The sequence below is a fragment of the Sitophilus oryzae genome, unplaced genomic scaffold (genome assembly GCF_002938485.1).
Source record: "Sitophilus oryzae breed Bouriz unplaced genomic scaffold, Soryzae_2.0 scaffold_1059_pilon_pilon, whole genome shotgun sequence".
Taxonomy (NCBI): Eukaryota; Metazoa; Arthropoda; class Insecta; order Coleoptera; family Curculionidae; genus Sitophilus; species Sitophilus oryzae.
The window spans coordinates 5,817,902-5,824,286 of NW_022145681.1; the positions used below are offsets into that span (position 1 = coordinate 5,817,902).

Sequence of the window (6,385 nt, forward strand, 5' to 3'; positions counted from 1 at the left end):
ATAAAGAAGAGTAAGGCCAGTAAGACTCTAACCTAACTAAATCTCGTCGTCCGACAAGCCTCCGACCCCTCCAACCGAAACATTTCGTCAAAATTTTTGATTATTGTGCTGTTAAAATATACGGATTAGCCTTTTATTATTGTTTCATACACACTAGACCGTTCAGATTTACTAATATTGCATTGATTGTAGCTGTAAATAAAAATGTGTGTTTAATACCAGTAAATAATCCGTTAGTTGATGAAAGAAGTATCGTGTTTATCGACAAAATTAATTGTAGGCTTTTAAATTTTGCTTAATATGGTCATATTTTACAATATTCAACTCATAATTGTTGATACTTCTGGTGGATGATGTTCAATTTATACATATATAAATTATAAACAAACCAAATTGAAGTACTAGAAGCAATAAGGTGAGATAGTAATTTTTACGAAATTCCTGTATTATTACTTCTTTACTTATAGAGTATCTGTTCCTGTGTATTTCCAAGTTTCTGTTTTCCAAGAAGCATATTAATTAAATGAACAAAACTGTGTCCAAGAAATAATCTATTGCATAGAGGATTTAATCAAAACAAAATTGGTGATGCTGTAATCACAAAGTTCCATGCAGGAATCAATGGTTATTGCTAAAATATGTTATTGGTGTATTGTCAATTTTATTTACTTATATATTACGTTATTTAATCTCAATAATTTTAGGCTGGTAAGTCATTTATTTACATACATAACTTTTAACGTAACTACTGGTAGATTGTAGGAAATAATATACACTTTGGAACAATTGAAGTAAATAAATGAATTAATATAATACATACATCAAGAAGTAATGTATAATTTTGGAAAAAGCTGTATTAATCACTTTCGAAAATCATAATTGTTTTTTTTTTAGTAAGTCGCAGAACTTAGACAAATAATTTAGGTTTGTTATTAAATTAAATGTAATAAGAACAGATTTAGACTCTTAAACCAGGCATAGCATATTGATTAGTAGGGTCCACAGTAAAAAATATTTTGTAACACCATTCGAAAGAAAATACAGACCTATATTATACTGTTTATAAAGTGAGTTTCATTGTAACATAACTTAAGACAACAATTAATATGCATATGTCAATCATAAGAATAGAATCTATTAATTTAATGAACTATACCCATAGTACTCGGCAAACAGTAAACCAAACCAAAGAAACTAAGACTTACAGTATTTTAATTTTATCATTTAATAAATAAATACAATATAAAATTTAAAATGCCAATTTTTTTAATTTTAAAACAAGTGATTTATATATGTATAAACAATTTAAAATTCTTTATCATTCAATTTATTGCCCACATCTTCCGGGATTATAAGGCTAATATTTTGCTGCTTATAGTGCCTATATCTCAACAAAAATTAATTAGACTAATTAATGATTAAGTATCCCTGTATTTTTTAATGTTGAATCTTATGGACTGAAAAAACTGCTGATGATATTTCTACTTTCACTGACTGAAGATGCAGAAACCTAGAAGAAATTCAAAAACAAATTGTACAAACATAACGAATGACTATACATTTCGGTAAGTCCATATCGACAAAGCTTTGATTACAGCATCACGTATTTGGTTTTCTTTAAATCCTCTATACAATAGACTATTTCTTTGACATAGTTTTGTTTCATTTAATTTGTTTCTTAGAGGTTATACACAGGGGTAGATATTCTATAAGTAAAAAAGTAATGTATAAGTAATAATACAGATTCTTAAAAATATCTCACCTTACCGTTTCTAGTATTTCAATTTAGTGTGTTTATATTTTATACATGTATAAAATTGAACATCATCCACCAGAAGTATCAACAATTATGAGTTGAATATTACAAAATATGACCATATTAAGCAAAATTTAAAGGCCTACAATTAACTTTATTGATAAACACGATACTTCTTCCATGAACTAACGGGTTATTACTAGTAATTGAACACACATATTGATTGGTTTACAGCTACAGTATTAGTAAATCTGAAGGGTCTAGTCTGTATTAGACAATTACAAAAGGATAATCCATACATTTTAACAGTAGAATAATCCAATTTTTGTTAACTCTAGACGTTATCGAAATGCCTGGGACTGGGACGGGTGATAATTAGGTTAGAGCCTTTTTGATTTTTCTCTTCTTTACTTTTAAAGACGCATTCTGTATTAATTACGATTTACTGGATTTACCTAATATAGATTCTTTATTAATTAGAACTGATATAGTTCAAATTATCAGAAAAAAATATTTTTTGGATATAGATTTCTGTATCCGGAAACTTACTATTATCTTCTAGATTTTCTACATTTAGTATTAATTTTAATTAAAATTTAATTTTTTTGAAGATCTTTAAAGTGAAAAGAAGAAGAATTTTAATTAACTAAAAAAATCAAAATAAAGTTAATTAACTTTGAGCAGAGTTCGACCTCGTCAAAAATAGCATCCATAGTCATTCCCCAGCCGCCTTTGACGCCGTTTTTTCTCGATCATACGGTATAACCATTTCCTGGTCTATTATAACTATAACATAGCCCACATGTATTATAATATATGTAAAATATATATGTTATAATTATAATAATATAAATAAATTCACAATTATTTTCCATTAGACGATGCAGATATTTTGGTGATATTTATAGTGTTGTATTTTAAAAATAATACATTCTTTAAAACTGTTTATATGTTTTTATCTACGGTAAAAAAACTTATTATCCTTAATTGTCTCTTTTTGGCTCTCAATTACAAATATCTAAACATTCAATTACTGAGATATTTACCAATTTTTTGCAATGAACATCATAGCAAATAAAATGCATGATAGTTATACAGGATTTATTAAAAAAAGTAATTAATTTGTAACATACGTTGTGAGTTATGCAAGTTATCCAAAAATTAGTCATTGAATGTTTTGAAATTAAATCTTTATTTATAAAATGTTCATCATATCTAGAAAAATTATGAAAAAAATAATTAAAAATGTTTGATTATATCTAAAATTATTAGTGATATGATGTTTGATACTTTAATTGACAACTAGCGTTGACAATGCAGTTGCCTGAATTTTATGTTGTGATAAGGTTTGTTATGCTTTGGTTTTTGTTTTAATAAGGAGTATTTTCAATAAATAATTCAAGTCAAAAAACCTTCTGCAAAGTATTATTTCAATGCGAATATATTACGAAAACGAATTTAATAAAAATTATTGAATTATAAAATGTTTTAGGCCTTTGAATATCCAATATGTATATTTCTAACCATGTAGTCTCTTTAATTAACCTGTTTAATACTTAACACAAAATTAGTTAATTGTATGTCCTCCTGCTGTACTAGTTCGGTATACTAGTTTGGTATACGAATTTGCATAACTCATGGTATACTCACGTTTGTATGGGTCCCAAACCACATTAATGTACTTGGCAACATAATGGCAGGTAAAGCTGCTCAGCAAGCCATAGTAAACGCCACGAATGTTTGGGAGTGATTCATCGCTTGATGAAGTTAGAATCGACACGCGCGCTATCATTTTTACATTAAAAACATAAATTTTAACCGCAGACGTAGGTTTTTAAATTCCCGGTCTAATCAACTGCCTGTGCTCCTCCTACTTATTCTAAAATGTTAGCGTGAATGACAAAGACGATACTATATCGCGTTTCTTTGATTGATTCGTTTTTGTGCGTCAGTTCATTGGTGTGCTTGCAGTGCGACCAATGGGGCATTCCAGTTTATATTTATAACCAAATATATGTTTTGACATGACTTTGACAGTTTGCTGGAATCCTTTTTTAAGTAATTTGTTACTAATAAATGTTTTTGTAATATTCATCAATAATAATAAATTTAAAATTTCATGCACAAAAACATAAAGAACAGATTATATATTGATTATTATATGATTTGAAACACCACGACACTGGAATTAAGTTTTATGTGACCTTGAACAGTTCACTTGAAAGTTCACATGGTAGCGACCGATGAATCACTCCCAAACATTCGTGGCGTTTACTATACTAGAAGAGATGTCACTGATTTCCCTTATAGTAAATATAATTTTAAAATACTATTACATAAAAGAACATAAAGGAAATGTCAGGAGAGTTATGTATCCAGCCTTCATTGTTCAATAATGCTGATGCAAGATACCCTTTAATTATAAATAGCGAAGATAGGACTTCGAACGACGGATTGATCTATCGACAGCAGTGCAGAACGAATCTCTGCCCGTCACCATATCAATTTTTTTCTATTGTTAATTAAATAAGTTAAAAATAAATAAATCTTTGGTTTTCTGAGTTAGAATTATTTTTTAAAAATCAATTTTTAATATTGGAAAACATAAAGTGGCGCAGTCGGTAGGATTGGAAAAGAGAAATTTTTGAGAAAAATCATCTCTTTTGCTATCAAGCATTAATTCCAAGAAAAGAACTTCGTGCATCGTGCAAGAAGAGGAACCGCTGGAGAGAAAATAGAGACAGACTACGGCACTTCTAGGACCAACGAAGTGGGTCACTCTATTCGCTGTATCTCCCGGTCAACGTCAGAAAAAAAAAAAAGAAGCTATGGTGAGAAGACTACTCATGTAAGTACTTCCTGTCCATGTCAATTCCCTCGTTATCACCTAATTCCTTGGCGGAAAGTAGCGAAAATAGCGAGTTAAATTTAAGCGAATTAGATTTAAGACAAGAAAACGTAACTAGAAACGCGGATTTAGATTTAACAGATTTATTATCTAGCTTATCAATTAATTCTCCTAAGTTAAGTTCTAAAGATAAGTTTAATTTTAATTTAGAAAAACCAGAAAGCTTAAACATGTCAGCACCACCGCATTTTGATGCAAAAATTTTAGAAATTGTACCTAAATTCGATGGTAATCCATTAGAACTATCATCTTACTTAGAGACAGCTAATACTTTAATTTCAAATTTTTGGGATACTAGACCAGATCATGTAAATTGTGTTCAAAATGTGACTATTATTTATGGCATATATTCAAAATTAATTGGCAAGGCTAGAGAGGTTTATAGTATTTCTATAAATAAAGATTGGCAAAGCATTAAAACTTCTTTAATTGCTCATTTTGGAGACCAACGTGATGAAAATGGCTTGCTTTTTGATTTAGACCAATTAAGACAAACAAATCATGAAACACCACTACAATTCCACACTCGTGTCATGTCTAATTTAAGTGCTTTACATAATTATATCGACACACACGAAACTATTGAAGCAACAAAACAATTAAAAAAACAATTTTACAACACCCATGCATTGAAAATATTTTTAGCAGGTTTAAAAGAACCATTAGGATCTAGCATTAGGGCTATGAGACCAGAATGTTTGGCTTCAGCACGACAATTCATAATTTCGGAAAATAACATAAGACATTTACAAAAACCACACATACCACAAGTCACACCAAAATTTAATGTTCCAACATTCACACAATATTTTCCAAACCAACCCTTCCAAAATCAACAATTTAATCAATTTAATCAACCTTTTAGACAGAACTTTCCAAGTAATTTCTCAAGACAAACCAAACCTGTCTTTCCTTCTCAACCTATTGATATAAGACCGAGGCAGTTACCACCGCCCAAATTTTTCACAAACAAACAAGTTTTTGGGACTAATAAAAATACCAATGTCTTTAAACCTAGAAATATCCCTCAAAATCAATTTCCAAAACCTACACCGATGAGCGGAATATCTCACGGAACTTTTCCAAAACCCCCCGTAAATCAACAAAGATATTTTAATCCACCTCATTTTGTTTTCGAGGAATTGCACAACGTAGAACAAAATAACAATGAGCCTTATATTTCAAACAATGAGTTCGAAGGTTATCAATATTCCTATCCCGAACAACAGTACTACTCAGAGTCGGAATATGCTGATACACACACTATAAATGAAACTCAAACATATGATGACACAAACCAACCACATACATCATCATACAATGAACAAAATTTTCCCGACATCAACGAAAAAAACCAGAACACGTAGAAATTCACTCGATATACGATAAAAAAGATTTACCATATATTCAAATTAAAAATCCTCCTTTAAAATTATTAATTGATACCGGTGCAACTAAATCTTTTATAAATCCAGAAAAGGCTGAAAAATACTTTTATAATTCAATAAAAAAGGAACCATTTACTATATCATCAATTTTCCAAACAACAACTAGGAATCACTGTATAGAAATTCCAGCTTTTGATGAATTTAGATCAAAACAAAAAATGAAATTCTATCTTTTTAAATTTCATCACTTTTTTGACGGCTTAATAGGTTACGAAACATTAAAAGATTTAAAAGTTCAATTAGATTTGAATAACTATAAATTAAAAACACCTT

General features: G+C 29.3%; 1 long non-coding RNA gene across 1 annotated transcript; it reads left to right on the forward strand.

The window, feature by feature from the left end:
* The first annotated feature begins 326 nt into the window (after nt 1–326).
* On the forward strand, nt 327–795 carry LOC115876482. Its single transcript, XR_004049154.1, has 3 exons — nt 327–415; nt 468–708; nt 763–795. It is a non-coding gene; the product is annotated as an uncharacterized LOC115876482 (long non-coding RNA).
* The last annotated feature ends 5,590 nt before the right edge of the window (nt 796–6,385 follow it).